The sequence below is a fragment of the Rhinatrema bivittatum genome, chromosome 1 (genome assembly GCF_901001135.1).
Source record: "Rhinatrema bivittatum chromosome 1, aRhiBiv1.1, whole genome shotgun sequence".
Classification (NCBI taxonomy): domain Eukaryota; kingdom Metazoa; phylum Chordata; class Amphibia; order Gymnophiona; family Rhinatrematidae; genus Rhinatrema; species Rhinatrema bivittatum.
Genome location: NC_042615.1, coordinates 72,164,407 through 72,182,129, shown reverse-complemented (window position 1 = coordinate 72,182,129; position 17,723 = coordinate 72,164,407). Strand labels below are relative to the sequence as shown.

The 17,723-nt window shown below is 45.6% G+C and overlaps 1 long non-coding RNA gene across 1 annotated transcript; it reads right to left on the bottom strand.

The window, feature by feature from the left end:
- Positions 1–6,365: 6,365 nt before the first annotated feature.
- LOC115079966 lies at positions 6,366–11,861 on the bottom strand. Its single transcript, XR_003853467.1, has 3 exons — positions 11,643–11,861; positions 8,400–8,561; positions 6,366–6,981 (listed from the first exon to the last, which is right to left on the bottom strand). It is a non-coding gene; the product is annotated as an uncharacterized LOC115079966 (long non-coding RNA).
- Positions 11,862–17,723: the final 5,862 nt, after the last annotated feature.

Below are 17,723 nucleotides of genomic sequence, written 5' to 3'. Positions count from 1 at the left end.
TGCTCGAGTAACCTCTTCAAATTAGGTGCACACTTAAGTGTGATTGGTGCATTTTAAAACATACATGCGCAAGTGCGCTCACGACTAAAAATTCTAGCATATCCTCACTCGTGTACCAATAAGCATTTGTATGAGCACATGTGCACTTGTTTTAAAATCAACCTCATAATAGATAATTTACTGGCTAAGGTAAATGGAGATTTAGAAATGGTGGGTGATCACAATTGCCTGCAGACTCCATACTAGACAAATCTGCTAGTAATAAAAAAAAATTAGGGAAAGGAAAATTTAAAGGAATAGCATACCTGTGTAAAATGTTACAATTATTGGATATGTGGCACATCTTAAACTCAGACATAAAGGATTTTACACATTTTGACATCTCAGACTCTTTTACCAAAAATTGCCACAGCAGTAATAGATCCACCTATAATAACATACCACTCTATAATCTGGTGGGATATCTGTATGTCAGAAGAAGATAAAGGAGAAAAGCTTTGGAGATTCCCAAGCCAATTAATTGGAGATATAGATTTTCAAGCTTACCATCAAAGGAAGTAGAAGGAATTTGAAATTAATAGTGATCAACAAAAGGATTCTCCCATGTTGTTTTGGGAAGCCAGTAATGTTGTTATGAGAGGAGAAATCATCTCTTACTTAATAGGAAAAACAAAAGATTAAATAAAACCATATTACATTTGGAAGAGAAATTAAAAATAGCAAAAAGAAAACTAGTGACACAGGTGAGTGAAGAAAATAAAGACAAATATAAATTAATATGCGCAAGCTCTAATACCTACTTATACCAGAGTGCGCACAGAATGCTACAGAGCTCAGAACATAATTTTTTCCACTTCAGTAACAAAGCAGGGAAGTTACTGGCTAATGCGCTTAAAGTATGGAAAGGGAAAACCTTCACTGAAAAACTGAAGAACAAACTGGGCAAAATGGTCATAAAGAGTGAGAAAGTTTGTGAGGCCTTGACAGACTTTTAAGATACTCTGTACACTGATGGCAGAAAATGAGGACAGGTAGAGGAAGAAATCTTTTTTTAAGTATTTACTGCTACCCCAAGTAACCAAAGAACAGTTAGAATATCTAAACAAACTAATTCAGATGCAGGAGATACTTAATCTAATTAAATCAGGTGAATCTCATAAGACTCCAGGACCTGATGGCTTTAATATTAACTATTAAGAGGAGGTTTCTATTAGGGATGTGAATCGTTTTTTGACGATTTTAAAAACTCATCGATATTTTTTAAATCGTCAAAAATCATTAAAGATCTTTAACGGCACCATCTTTAATGGCACCATCTTTAAAGATGGCGCCAGCCATCCAGTGCTCCTACCATGTGACAGGGACCGGCCAATGGCACGGATACCCTGTCACATGGTAAGGGCAAAGGGCCATCGGTGCCATTTTTTTTAGCGCAGCTGATGGCCTGGGAACGGGAGATCACTCCCCGCGGCCCCCTGGACCACCAGGTATGTGTAAAACGTTTTGGGGGGGGGTCGGTAGAGTGGGGGAGGCTAAGGGGGTAATTTTAAAGGGTCGGGGGGGGGGTTTATCGGCGTGGGCCTCACTAAAAAAAATTAGTGATGTGAATTGGAATTGGAACCGATCCCAATTCACATCTCTAACGATCAGATTCCCCCCCCCCCCCCCAGCCGAACCCAATCGTTAAAACGATTGGGCACACGATTCACATCCCTTGTTTCTATACATCTGGGACAAATATATTCAGAGTCTCTCTAGTAGAGCTAGGAGCTTACTTTTAAACCATCTATAGAAGGTGGTTGTTAATCCTCTGCCCCCGTTTGCTTTTGATTGTATGTATCATTTTGCTATGGCAGTACAGGGGAAGGGTTGGGTTGGGGGGAGGTAATGAGATCTTAGTTACGCCATCCGGATTCCTCCTGGGTCTGAGTACGCCAGTCAGGGAGGTTGATGTAGGGCTCATCATTCTGTATCATGTCTCAGGATGGAATTTGCAATTTTTTGTCTTTTTTTTTCTCTTGCGGGGTGGGTGAGGGGTACTGTATCTATTTGGGGTAACGTTCCCAACATGTTTGATTTGTTCTTTGACAAACTCACTGCTTTGGATCAGTTATGCACAATTATTGACTGTGTCATGTCTGTTTGATGCCAATTGATGTTTGTATGCAATTCTTGTTTTCAGTAAACATGTTTCAAGTAATATTAACTATTATGAGATACTGAGTCATCAAATTTTTCACGGACATTCTCCAAGAAGAATACTTCCCCCCCCCCCCCAGACTTCAATAGAGCTTACATCACAGTACTGACAAACCTGGGAAGGACCCTCATCTTATCGACCTATATCATTAGTAAATTGTGATCTAAACATTTTTGCAAAATTAGTAGCAGACAAAATGAGTACAATAATATCATCTATCATCTTGGATAATCAAGTAGGTTTTGTGAAGGAAGGAACTGCAGGAACTCACATAATAAAGCTGATCACGGCAATGACATTGTGTAAAGAAAATAATGTCCCAGCATTAGCAATAGGTTTCGATTCAGAAAAAGCCTTTGACAGAGTCCCTTGGCTGTACACACATTTTCATTGATGCAGAGATTTAGATGCAAAGACAAAATTCTGGAATATATCTCTAATCTTTACAAAACCCCAGGGTCCAATGTTCTAGCAAATGGCCATAAATCATCAGATATTTCCATACAAAAAGGGGTTAGACAAGGCTGCCCTCTGTCTCCAACACTATATATATATATATATATATATATATATATATATATATCCATAGACCCTTTAATAAGAAAAATTAACAATGATAGGTCAATTTGTGGTTTTAAAATCAAAGAACAAACATTCAAAATAGCAGTCTTCGCTGACAATATTCTAGTATTTCTAACAAATCCAAAAGATTCTCTGGTAAGAGTCATTAACTTTCCAAAGAGCTTTGGAGAATTTGCAGGGCTACAGATCAATCATGACAAATTTGAATTGCTAGATGTCCTGCATAGCTTGAAAAGTGCGTTCGGGGGACTCATTTTACCTACGCTGGGTAGTAAAGGAGACAAAATATTTAGGAATAAAAATCCCATTGGATGTAATGCAAATATATGAGGCAAATGTAAAACCTATGAGATAAAGAATATGGCAAACTCATTAGCTAACTGGAGCAATTTGTCATTATAATTAACAGGCAGAATATATTTTCTAAAGATGAAGGGAATTCCCAAATGGCTTTATATGTTATTAATGTTAACCATCTAACTGAGGAAAAAGGATCTTAAAGACATAAAATATATTATAAGGTCCTTTTTGTGGAACAGTAGGAAAGAGAGATTGTTAAAACCCCGAGCCGCGGGCGGCCACATGCAGTCCCCCTCTTACCTCTCAGCTGCTCTCCACAGCCGCGGCTCGCTCCTCTTCATCCCGGGCCACGTCAGGGCCTTCTCTCGGCGTCCTCGCCACAAGGAGGACGCCAACTGCTCCCTCAGCCTGGCTGCGCGCGTCTCTCTGCAGAATTTAAAGGGGCCATGGCGGGAAACCTCGGCCCGGCCCCTAAATGCCCATCATCAGCTGAGGACTATAAAAGGAAGTCCCAGCACACAGCTACTTTGCCTTGCAACGAGGTTCATTCTTCGAGTATCTAGTTGCTGAGGATGCTTGTTCCAGCTTCCGTGTTCCTGATCCAGTTCCTGCTTGCTCCTGCCTGATCCAATTCCTGCTTGTTCCTGCCTTCGTGTTCCTGCTCCGCTCCTGCCTTCCCGCTCCAGTTCCTGTTCCACCTTGGCTTGTCTTCCTGGTTCCTGACTTCGGCTTGGCTTCTGGTATTCCTTGTCTGCTGCCCGCCCTGATCCTTGGCTTGTCCCTGGTCTTCGCTAGTTCGCTGCCTGCCCCGACTGCTGGCCCACATTCTTGTCTTGCACCTGCCACGACCTCTGGACTTCCTCTGGCTCCATTTCACTTCAGCCTGCCTCGACTCAGAGAGTTCACTGGATTCCTCCTGGCCTGTTCCGCCTCCCGGCTACGAGGTCGCTGTGGGCCTTCCTTCAACAGATCTTCTCCATCCACTAGCCGGCTGAAGGATCCACAAATCCCAACAGAGATTATCTTTGCCAATTCTGAAAATTGGCAATTTAGACCTCCTTATAACAAGGAGGTCTAAATTGCCCAAATTTACAACTATACAAATTTAGCATGTATATTAAGAGATATCAAGGACTGGGTATTTGAAACCTTGGATCATAAGCCCTAGAAGGCTTTACACGCTTGGGCTGCTCCATTCTCTCTCAACTCTAATACAGGTTGGGGAGAGAGATCTTCCAGGTGATTTTAGAAAACATATGTTGATGGATTCATGCAGGAAGGCTTGGAAGCTAATGTATAATATGTTAAAACAGAAAAACATGGTAACATGGAATCCCACATATGCGTCCAAGGCTTAAGTAACCCAATATTTACTGTATGGAAAGAAGAAGTACTTAAGCCAGTTCAACAACTCTTTATTGGGGAAACGAAAATTTTACAAGGCTTTCAAGATGTATTGTACAAAAACAATTCTCATTATCTCACAAAGATTTTTATGCTTTTTTACAACTTAGACACTATCGGCTCGATCCAGTAAGGCCGCGGTAAAAACAGTGCGGTAGTGTCAGGCGCACCCTTCCTCCCCGCACGCACAGTTCTCTTCACTAACTCCCCAATACTCTCCTCTAATCGCATGCAAATGCATGCCGCGGCTTTAAAGCGGTAGGGAAGGGTTATGGCCGCATAACCCATTTTACTGTATAGGCGCTTAATACAGCGCCTATACAGTAACCTGGGTGCGCTGGTACCTGTCATTTCAAATGACATTTGAAATGACAGGCACCAGGAAGTGTAAAAATCAAAATTTGTAAATACCTGTCGGAGGGCCGCGTGGGTCCAGGCGGCCGGCGGGATCCGGGGGGCCGGTGGTCGCGTGTTAAATCTAGGCCGCGGGCGGGTGGGCGCGGCGGCAGCGGCGGCGGGGGGACACGCGTTAGTTCGAGACGGCCGGCGGGCGGCGGGTGGTCGCGTGTTAAATCTAGGCCGGGTCCGCACAGGCGCACATTCATTCATTCATTCACTGCCGGTGGGGGCTGCCGGAGAGGCAACCCCCACCGGCAGTGAATGAATTCATTCATCCAGGCGGAGGAGCCGGCTGCTTTCGCCACCGGCTCCTCCGCCTGGATGAATGAATGCGCGCCTGTGCGACCCCTGCGTTTCGGCGCTCAAGGCGTGACGTCACGGCATGTGACTGCCTTGAGCGCCGAAACGCAGGGGTCGCACAGGCGCGCATTCATTCACTGCCGGTGGGGGCTGCCGGAGAGGCAACCCCCACCGGCAGTGAATGAATTCATTCATCCAGGCGGAGGAGCCGGCTGCTTTCGCCACCGGCTCCTCCGCCTGGATGAATAAATGCGCGCCTGTGCGACCCCTGCATTTCGGCGCTCAAGGCGTGACGTCACGGCATGTGACTGCCTTGAGCGCCGAAACGCAGGGGTCGCACAGGCGCGCATTCATTCACTGCCGGTGGGGGCTGCCGGAGAGGCAACCCCCACCGGCAGTGAATGAATTCATTCATCCAGGCGGAGGAGCCGGCTGCTTTCGCCACCGGCTCCTCCGCCTGGATGAATAAATGCGCGCCTGTGCGACCCCTGCGTTTCGGCGCTCAAGGCGTGACGTCACGGCATGTGACTGCCTTGAGCGCCGAAACGCAGGGATCGCACAGGCGCGCATTCATTCATCCAGGCGGAGGAGCCGGCGGCTTTTTCGCCGCCGGCTCCTCCGCCTGGATGAATGCGCGTCTGTGCGACCCGGCCTAGATTTAACACGCGACCACCCGCCGCCCGCCGGCCGTCTCGAACTAACGCGTGTCCCCCCGCCGCCGCTGCCGCCGCCGCCTGGAACAGGCGCCCACCCGCCCGCGGCCTAGATTTAACACGCGACCACCGGCCCCCCGGATCCCGCCGGCAGCCTGGACCGACGCGGCCCTCAGACAGGTATTTAAAATTTTTTTTTTCTTCTGACAGGTTTTATGTGTCCCACATCATTACATTTTCTCGATCATCTCTGTATCGCTTTTTTTTTTAATTGTGTTTTATTGTTTTTGAGTGTCTTAAGCGGTGTCGATGAATTTGTTACTAGACTCACAGTCCTAACTCCTACTAGGGGGAGGCGGTAAACTAACACGTTACGGCCGCGGCAAAACAGTGCGTTACTAATGAGATAACTTGAGCGCGCGTTACGGTATCGGAGGGGAATAGCTAATTCCTTCATTATACAGTTAATTCGTTCATTTACATGCCGGGTGCGGGAAGGGTTACGCGTCTGTTTTAAGAAGCGCTACGGACGCGCGAAACTGGAAACTGTATCGCTGATTTGCCTTACGCGTCCGAATTGTGCGCAGGGAGCTCGTTACAGACGAGAAAACTTCAACTGAATGTTACTGTATCGAGCTGTATGTAAGGGAGATAACTAGAAATAACCCAGAGTTTAGTAATACAAAAGCAATGGAGAAAATTTTAAGAGGAAATAGTGTGAAAAGGAGTTCTTGTGAACAATTTTATAGAGTGTTGCAAAATATTAAGTGAGATGATGAATTCAAAATAGTGCTAAATAAGTGGAACAGATATCCAGGATTAAACATAACATTGCAAGAGATGAAAGAATGTTTTATAAACATAAACATGACTATGGAAAATGTTATAATATGAGAAATAAAATTCAAATTCCTACAACAAATGTATACGTCACAAGAAGAGCATACAAAGCTGGAATTTGCTCCTCAGAAATATGAACAAAATGTTATAAAGAGGCAGGTGAATATTTACATGGGTTTTGGAGTTGCATACAAGTCCAAAAATTCTGGAGGGAGTTTCAAAGTTGTCTTGAAGATATATTAAAGAAATCAATACCGTTGTGTCCCAGAATTTGGCTATTTGGTATTTATGATGAAATCCAGCCTGGAATAAGAAAAACAAAAAAGATTTTTATTATAAAGTTATATTAGTGGCAATAAAAGATGATACTAGCAAGTTGGTTTGGAAAAGAAAGCCCAAAAATAGCACAGTGGAAGCCATGAATATTTAAACTTTTAACATTTGAATACCTAACGGCAAAAGGTATAACTAATGAAAGGTTTGATCAAAGGTTAGAAATATGGCAAGATTATTTATATATGTTTCACCAAAAGTTAGAAGTCTGATATATAATTTGTAATTTACAAAACATATTCTACAATAGGAGACATTCTGGCGCCAGAGGACCAGACTGAGGTTTATTTGAATTTAACCAAAGGATAATTTCTTTGTATTCTACCACTGAAATATGCAATGTATTTTATGTATGAAGTTCTTATACATTAGGGTAATTCGGGGACTGGGGAAGCAAAGAGAAACTCAATTCTGACATCATCAATCTCATAAGACGGTATAAGAGAGAGAATCTTGGAAATGTAAAACATATACAAGTTGCACATGAGGGTAATGGTGTGAGATTCTGCTGATGTTTAGTAGTAGTAATATTTAGTAAGTTTAATTTGTTTTCAAGTAGCAAAATGCTTGACTTAGATGTTATATTCAAAAGGTTTCATGTGTCTCAGAGGAGGTAATTTTGGAGCGTTATATTGTGATTATATTCCACTATTTCTGAAAATGTTTCAATAAAAACATTTTCAAAAAAAAAAATTGTTCTATCTGGTGCCCTGACTTTTGAAGACCTGCAGAAGCTAGCAAAGTCAATTCCAAAAGATCTTGGTGGACATACGATTCTTGAATTTGATTGCAAACAGAGAAGGTATCAGACACATTGGGGCCCCGGACATAAACTAATCAGTGGGCCCCAGTCAGTGCCAGGTGCCTGAAGTTCTGCCTCAGTGACATCACTCAACTTTACCAAAGGGTCTCCAAGCGATTGCCCTGCATGGCCTCCTTTCCCCTCCCTCCAAAAAAGAAAATCATTTTAGAAAGCATAAAGAGGTTCCCTCTTTGAGTCTGTGGAACGTATCCCTGCCCTTTGCAAGCATGCATGTGGCTTCAGCTGGTCTGAGTGCCCTCGGTGTGGCAGAGGTCTCACCAGACCCGTCCTGTTGGGGATGTCAAGCTAGAAATACCTACAGGACCTGAATGTAGTTCACTTTGAAGTGCCTGAAAAGTGGAATATAAATAAAAAAAATAAATAGCGTCAGTGTGTTCAGGAGGAGCACCACTCCCCAATGGCAGGAGTGAAGTAGGGGTATAAAAACCCCTGCTCCCATGTGAAGCAGGAGGCACTAAGGAGGAGGACACACACACACACTCTAACCCAGCTGGCTGTCTATTTCGTTTTCAGGCTGCAGCCTCACCGCTCCCTCTTCCAACCCAGCACATGGGTCAATGCTTACATGGCAGTCTCCTCTTTTCCAATCTATGCAGGCCAACACCATCACTTCTCATCTGGGCCCTGTGCAGGCCAACACCATCGCCCCCACAGCCTCCTCTCCGAGTCAATACGGGTCAATGCTGGCATTGTGGTTGCCGCTGCCTCATGTTCCTTTCTCAAAATTCTGCAGCAAAATAAAGAATTCTGCGTAAATTCTGTGATGTGCAGTTGCACAAAATTCCCCGAGGAATAGCCAGTGGAAAGTATTACAGACTATTGGGTGGACATGAAGTGGGCAATTGAGATTCAAAAACAGATATTAATAGAAGCAAAAAGATGGAAAGAAATATAGGAAAAATTGTTGGCTGTTACCTTAGATCTTGTCTTGGTTTAGGATACCAAGGAGGAGATAATCAACTATGGGTGTGCCTCAGGGGCCTGTGGCACCTCACATTTAGCTCAAGCTCCCACCCCTAGTAGCAGGGTCATGTCACATTGTTGCGACCATCAGTCTTCGACGACTTCGCCCCACCTACCTCTCACTACTTGCAGCTCCTCCCGCTCACCTTGGACTACTGGCTGCCGCGGCGTCTGTTTGCCATCCTCTCCGGCATCCCCGGACCGGCTTTGGTGCTGCCTCCCGCCATGCTCCTCCAAGGTACCTTAGGGCACGCACACGCACGCCGCCCTCATCTTTATTTCCACGTTGATGTGAACCTCAGGGACATCCCCCTGATATGACGTCACGCTGCCCGGATATTTAAGCCTACAGTATTTGCTATCTCATCGAGCTAGCAACGGTATCTCTACGGATGGGATTCGCACTCCATACCGAAGCTGCTCTGCCACTCCAGCGCTATCTGGAACTCTTACACCCTTTGAGGTTGCTAACAGGGTACCCGCTCCTCGGGGACCTCTTCTGCTTCTTTCAGGTGCTATCAGGAACCCGGTACTCGCTCCTCGAGGGCCCATGTTCCCTGAGTCGCTGCCTGCATCTTCAAACCTTACTACTTGGAAGACTTCACTAACAGTTTCCATCTGTGAGTACAACTACCATCTATTCCACAGTACTGCTTCACTGGAACCAGGTACTCGCTCCTTGAGGGCCTGCCCTCTGTTCCAGTGCCAGACCTCTCGCCTAGTGGAATCTCTGGTACTTCTACGTGAGTACAATACAACTGAGTCTCTCTCTGCTCTAAGGGATCAGGTACTCGCTCTTCGAGGGCCTGCTCTCCCTGTCTCAGAGCTTCTCCTAATTCTACCTGGGACTCTGAATGCTTCTCATTGTGTACTCATAACTCTATCTCTTTCTCCTACAGCACAGCCTAGCAGAGGATTCGCTGTTCCAGCGTTCTGTGGGAGACCTGCCCAGCCAGGCTCAACATCCATTACTCACTACTGCAACCTCTGGTGACTTCCAAAACTGTTTAATAAAAGATTCAAATCTGTGTTTGTGTGTCCGGAGTTTAGCCTGACATTGTGGTCCCTCACGGGACTACCCCCCCCCCCCCCGTGGGCGTGGTCAGCTGCCACAGTGTCCAAGGATCCACCCAAACATCAATAACCATAACACACATCTGTGTCAGCCATTACAGGTACAGCAGTTAGATAGCCTGGTGACACTGGACTCACACGGCAATCCACGATCCCCTGCGCCTTCAAGAACTCAAACTTGAACAGGGAAACATCACTGCCATTGGACTGATACTGTAGAGGTTTGAGGCCATCAAAGTATTTCTATTTACTTTTGGTTGATAATTACTCCTCCTCCTCTCAGCACCTTAAAAGTTCAGGAGTGCTGTCTTGGGTGGAAGCCTTTTTACATGAATGGCTTGTATATGGTAGCTGCCATAAACTCAGAGGGACCAATGCAACCCACAGTTGGACACAGGTTGTATAGGCGCTTATACAATAAGGGGATTAGCGCCTCCACAAAGCGGAGTGAAACTAATAGCACTCATCACATGCAAATGCAAGTAAAAAAGGCTATTAGCCATTCACTCTGCATGCCCGGAGCAGACGTTAATTGCTGAGCGCTCCTAAAAGTAGTATAGAAAAGCAGTGGAGGAAGAAATCTTTCAAAAAACAATTTTTAAAAAAGGGGTAGATTTTAAGACCAGTGTGCGGGCATACATGTGTGCACGCGCTACTTGGCGTGCACACATGTATGCCCGATTTTATAACTTGCGCACGCAAATTATAAAATCTGGGGTCGGCGCACACAAGGGCGTGCACACTAGTGCACCTTGCGCACGCCGAGACCCGCGGGCTTCCCCCGTTCCCTTCCCCCTAACCTAACCTTCCCACCCCTTCCCCTAACCTTTCCTCCCCCAGCCCTACTCTAACCACCCCCACCCCCCAAAAAAAATTTGTATCAAACCTTTTGCACACGCCGGCAGCCTGCCGGCACGCGATCCTCCAACACAGCAGCAAATGGCTGCTGAATCGGAGGCCTCTGGCCCCGCCCCGGCCCACCCTCGGACCGCCCCTTTTTTGCAAGCCCCAGGATTTAGGCGTGTCCCGGGGCTTTACGCGCGTCACCAGACCTTTATAAAATAGGCCTGGCGTGCGTAAGACAATTTATGCGCGTATAGCTTTTAAATTCCTGCCCAAAAAGTGCCAGCAGTCGGGTGCAGGAAACGGACACTCAGTTGACAAGTGTCTGTTTCCTGAACCCCTGGCTGTCCGCCATTTAGGAAAACCAACGCTGATAAATTCGGCGACTGTTTTCCTAACTGGCAGACGGCCGACGCACACAGGCTCCCGTTATCAAGGAGACGCTAGAGGCGCACAAGCAACCCTAGCACCTCCTTGCTAACGCGACCCCTAATTTAAATAGGAGGGTCGCCTGGGGGCTCTTTAGGAAAGTGGGCGCTGACTGTTCAGCGCCCGCTTTCAGTGCACAATTATTGCATCAGCCCCAGAGGGATAGTAAGAAACAATAGAGACAGCCAGGGGAGGGAGAGAGGGGAAAGACAGATGCAGAGTGGTGCCCGAAATGAAAGGGTTTTGTAGCTACTGCCGTGAAGATCCACATATGTGATGGGGCAGGAAGCTAGCAAAGTGTCCATCCATGTTAACCTTGCCACGGTCCTCCCCCATCCCCACCCCCCAAAAAATTTCAGTTCTGACTATGACCCTGAGTGACCCATACAATGGCAACTCTCTTGGAACGCTTGAGTTAATAGCTCATTATAAATTACAGGATTGTGTCTTCTATTTCCAAAACTATATAAAGAATAATAATAAAAAATATAGTACCTACATGCTATCAGTGAAGCAGTCTGGCCAGCTACTGGAAGTCTGGTACAGTTACTCCTTAACATACATCTCTGCTCGCTTGCATTCCATTAATGTACTTTGTTTCCTGGCTACAAGAGGAGTTACTAACTTTTGTGGATTCTGGCTAGCAGGAAGGCTGCATTAGGATCCTCTGTGGCACACATTCAAGTCCTGCTGGACTTGGCCGAAGAGCATAGGTTGATCAGCTGCTGGCAGCATGAGAAAAACCACCCTCAAACTGTCTCAGGAAACTTTACCTCGCTCAGATCTCAGCCAGACTACAGAATGCATTCTCTACCGTGCGGCAGAAAGAGCCCAGCTGTCCAGACCAGAAGGAGTTAACAGCTGAATACAAAGCGCACTAACTTTCTGCCTAAGCTTGTAGCAGGCTCCTTTCCATGTATCCTTTAAACTAATCGTTGCTGAAATGATTTCAATTCACACTAATACAGCAGTTATGTGATCTATTTACGGCCAATTTGTTTACAGGAACATTTCTCTGTGTTGGAAGCATCAGAGACTGCTGAAAAGCAGCTCTCTTTCAATATGCTTGAGCACCCTCTGCTGGACAGTTGGCAGTATTACAGGCTGTTCCAGTTGACTAGCGTGGCTTCAGGCTTGTGCATTTCTAGCTTATATGATAATCATCATTAAATGGGCACCTTTCCTTTTACTTGATGTTTTGCTGTTAACAAGCGAAAAACCTGTAATATCCAACCCACTGCATATTGCACAAAAATCACTTCTGAGTTTAGCCAGGAATCAGTATTAAAAATCGCATCCAGTTCCACAGTGATTCAAATGTATTCACATGTGACTCTTCTAAATCCTTACTGATATGGCTCTGAATCCTTAAGAGGAAACATGGTTTATTTCTTTTTTAAGAGAGGGTCCCTGGTTTTATGCTTTGGCATATATTCTACAGCAGGGCTTCCCAAACCTATCCTGGTGACTCTACAGCCAGTCAGGTTTTCAGGATATATAAATTTCCATGCGCTGGGTATCAGATGTATGCAGAATTATCTCTTGCATTTTCATTGTGGATACCCTGAAAACCAGACTGGCAGTGGGGTCACCAAGACAGGTTTAGAAAGCCCTGTTCTAAAGGCCCCATGGAATATTCCACTATTTGTACCTGTCTGCATGGCTTTTGGTTTGCTAAGAGATGTTTTCTTTATTTTTAGAACTCTTCTTTGTTTGATAATTAAAACAAATAACATAAAAAAAAATATGAAACCACAAAATGAGATACTATAAAAATCAAAAGGTCCATATTCAGATACTGACCAGCTAGCAAACCCCTAGATTTAGCAAATTTTTATAAATATAGCAAAAATAGCAAAAATGTGGGCATGGTTAGTCAAATTGTAGACTTACTGCATCGACAAATATCACAACACACGGTACTTTTTCACATGAGAGAGAGAAAATTTAATAGGGTGAAGAGGACTCTTTATATAATTACCACTATAGATGGGCACATTCAACTCAGGGTGGCTTTTGGGGGGGGGGGGGTGTTACATGCACAGTAGAGGAATTAACTGCAAATTTGATATCACTGAAGAATTTCTATCATTTGAATCGAAGAAAGGTCCAACAAGAGGAGTTGATTTGTACAATGAAGTAACACAAGGACAACACAAAGAAAAAAAGGTGTAGTTATTTCTGACATTAAAATCCCGTGTTACTGTGCGTTACTCTACCGCATTCCGCGCCAGCAGACCCTCATTTCCAACAGAGTCGTCTAAACTCGCGTTTGGGCCCTAAAGCATTTTGATGAATGACCTGGAAAGTTAGCAAGACAAAATTATTTGGCTAAATTTGCAGGGGGATATTCAGCAGCGCTCCCAGGCCAACTAAATCAAAGTTATCCAGTTAACTCTAAGACTGCTCTTCTGGACAAATCAGCACAAATAATGGAATGAACATCCAAAAGAGGGAGAAAGAGCACCACTGAACAGTGGCAAGAACACCCCAAGGCACATGAGAGAGGGGCAAAGCAGCCCAAAAGAGATATGACCACCACCTATGAACCAAACGAGGGACAAAGGCACCAACAACAGAGATATAAAAAGCCCAGGGCACCATGAGAGAGGTAAAGCAGCACCAACAGTGGCAGAAACATTTCCATAGGAGAGAAAGTAGCACAGTGGCATGATGACCCCAAGGCACCCAAAGAGGGGAAAGGCAAACAAACATTAGCATGAACACCCCAAGGCTTAGAGAGAGAGGGCAGGAAGAAGAGTGGCATCAATACTCCCAGGCTTTGAGTGAGAGCTATGGGCAGTAAGCACAGTGACATCATCTCCCCAAGGCATAGAGTGAGGGTAAGGTAGTAAGAGGAGTAGCATCAATTCTCCCCAGACACTGAGTGAGGGGTAAGAAAGCAAGTCAAGAGGCATCAACACCCAAGGCATAGAGAGCAAAGTGAGTCAGCAAGAGGAATGGCATCATCAGAGCAATGCGCTCATCCAAGAGAGAGGCAGGGCAGGAGGAGCAGGCTGGAAAGCAACAATAGAGCAAGGTACTGAACCAGAAGAGATGGAGGGTAGGAGGAATAGACCAGGTGGTGGCAGCAACAGCAGCAAGGTTTCAAGATCCCAAGACATCCAAAGAGGGGCAGGGGAACACAAGTTTTATCTTTTAGTATGTTTTTCTTTTTAGGGACAAAACACCCCAGACTAGGCAATGGTAGCACGTGTGGTAATTGGCAACAACACAGCAAAATGCTGAATCAGAAGAGCAGCAGGGCATGAGGAAGAGGCCAGGCAGTGGCACCAAGAATGGTGAATGGCAACTGGCAACAACCCAGCACGGTGCTGAGGCCAAATGTGTGGGCATTGGTTTGGTGAGCTATGCACGCACTTCTCCTGCCACACACATGAAAATTCATGTTAAAAATCCTGCTCCACCACTATCCGGATAAAATCTATCAACACTCAGAGGCAAGAGTCTGTGGGCGTGAGTGCAGAGTTTCAATGGAAGGTGTGGCCTCAGAGTCTTTGAACTCTGCTGAGGAGCCTTCAGAGAAGATGGTAGAGCAGACGTTTTCTTTCCTGGATTTAAGAATTCCTTGCTTCTGAGGGAGATATAAAGAGAGGATCCTCTTAATGATATAGAGGGATCTATTAAGAGAGTTCCAGAGATGTTCTGTTCCCTGCGTTCTGCTGTGCACAGGGAAAGGAGAAAGTGTGAGTATTCTGTGTCATGGTTTCCGACATTACCTCTCTGGTGCCACAGAGTAAACAGAAGGGGCAAGGGGGGGAGAATTAAGGAGCGGACTGGGAGGGAACTTCCCTAACCCCCTACCTAACCTTCCTTCCCCTTCCCCTCTCCTCCCCACCCCCTAAAACTCACCTACCTGGCCTTCATTTTTTTGTTTTACTACTTGCTGCTCCAGGAGCAGAAATAATTTATGCGCACCAGCCAGATGCCGGCGCACGCTTCCCCGGGACTCCGCCCTGCCCCTTCAAAGAAGCCCGGCACTTGTGTGCGTACCGGGCTTTACATGCAAGGCCGGGCCCCTTTGAAAATTCACTTGGTGCGTGACGCGCAAGCCCCAGCCACGCACGTAAAACCCGGACGTGACTGAATAAGTCAGTGTGCATCTCCTTCTCTTTGTATAATGACAGCCGACCGCTGAGTGGTCCCAGATCTCTCCTGGACAACCCAGCTGGAACTCTCTTGCTCCAAGATTAGGGATCCTTTCCTTCCCTGCAAAATAATCATGTAACACCTTTCTTCCAGGTCCCAGAAAGCTCTTAATTCTACTCGTCCTCAACCTTAGGACACTAATAGACACTTTAGGAACAGAAAGCCTCTGCCCTGTGTGGTAACCCCTGTTCTGACGCCTAGTGAAGGTTCAGTGTCTCACTAGGGAGTACCAGGGCCACATTTCGACCCTTGATCCTGGATTCTTTTCCTAAAAGTGGGAGTGGTAAGCGCAGTCTTTCAAGGCTCTAATGGGTCCCCATAGAGGCCTTTTGCTTCTTACAGTAAAGGAATCACACTGCACAAGTCAGCGGCCATTCAACGATAAATTATTTTACAGAATACTTGATTGCAGATGAAAAATCACAAATGCTATACTTTTGAAAAATGCACTTCAACACAGAAAAGGTTCAGAAGAAAAATCACAGGCACAATCACTGATAAGTCAGAACTCCCTGACCGTATTTATTTTTCATTTTATTGATTTAGATTTTTTATATTCCATGTTTCACACTTTAAAGCAGATTACATTCATATTTACATTGTACATTTGTATATAATTAACCCTCTCTATCTCTCTTTATTTCTTACAATCCCAGTTCATTAGCCCTTGTTAATTGTAACTGCTTCTTTTCATCACGTTTTATTATGTTTTTTGGTTGTATTCTTCGCACCCCTGTTTTCTGTAAACCGACATGATGTGAACGAGTTCATGAATGCCGGTATAAAAAAAACCTTAAATAAATAAATAAACATTCAGGTACTGGATGTAGGAGTGGAGGAGTATCCTAGTGGTTAGTGTAGTGGGGGAGTAGCCTAGTGGTTAGTGTAGTGGGGGAGTAGCCTAGTGGTTAGTGTAGTGGAGGAGTATCCTAGTGGTTAGTGTAGTGGGGGAGTATCCTAGTGGTTAGTGTAGTGGAGGAGTATCCTAGTGGTTAGTGTAGTGGGGGAGTATCCTAGTGGTTAGTGTAGTGGGCTACAAATCAAGAGACCGGCGTTCAAGTCTCACTGTTCCTCCTTGTGGTCCTGAGCAAGTCACTTTATCCTCCATTGCCTCAGGTACGAATTTAGATTGTAAGCCCTCTGGGGATAGAGAAATACCTACAGTACCTGAATGTAAACCGCTTTGAAGTGCCGAACAGTAGATTAGATATTTTTTCACATCTCTGGGAACTTCCCCAGTGACACCTGTAATCTTTATGCAGACTCCTTCCCAACAGGAAACTGGCACTGCTACTGACGCCCTCCAGAGTCTGCTAGGCTGATGCTTTTATTTAAGCAGCAGCTCTGTGCGACCTTTTCCCTGCAAGGCTGACTTCCCTCTGATTCCCCACAAAGATAAATCCTCTTCCTCTGAGACACTGAAGAAATCTTTCTCTGACAGACAGGAGAATGGGATTAACTTCCATCTTCCATGAGATCTCTTCTCTGCCTCCTTGGAATATCTCAGAAGCCAACTCTTGGACCTCAAGACAAATCTCCCTGAACCTAAGCACCTAGGAACCCACCTCACCCAATGTCCTCTCAGGACAGGAGTCGGGAAGGCAGAAATTATCTTTTGTAAAGAACCTCAAATCCAATAGGATCTTGCGTTTTTGTAAATCCCTCATTAGAGATAGACCCCCCTCCCAGACCCTCTTCTATACTCCTGCTTCCTTTGACCTTATCTACCAGTGTCTATGGAGACAATGAAGTCAATAAAGGCAAAAGCGGTTCTATAATGAGGCAGGGTGAGGTGGCCGCTTCAGACGGCAAGATTTTGAGGCGGAACAATTGCCCCTGAAACCTTCCTGCCCACTGCTGCCTCACCCTTCATTCAGGCAAACTCTGGCGGCAGGAAAACCTGCAGTGCTGGCGGCATGGAGCAGCGACATGTTGGTGGGGTTCCCACTCCCTGCCAGCAAAAAGGACGATACAGTGGCCAAAGAAGAGTCAATACGGTACCGCCAGCATTTTCCCCCACAGCCGACGGCAGGAAAGGGCCTAAGGTGTCGCCAGCGTTTGCCCGCCAGCCACAGGCAGAGAAAAGGTCCAAAATATGTGCAAGAAAGAGACTTGCCCTGTGAGAGTGAGTGCCTGTGTGTGAGAGAGACTTTGTGAGTGTGTATGAGAGGGGGTGTGTACGCATATGAGAGGGTGGGGGGGGGTATATATGTGTGTGTGTGTATATATGAAAGGCTGTGTATGTGAATGAGTAGAAGGGTGGGTGTGAGTGGATGTCTTTATGAGAGGGTGTGGGTCTGTATGAGGGTGTGTATGTGTATGAGAGGGAGATGGGGCTGGGCTGTGTATAAGAGGGTGATGGGGTGGGGTGTGTATGAGAGGGTAGTGGGGGTGTTTATGTATGTGTATA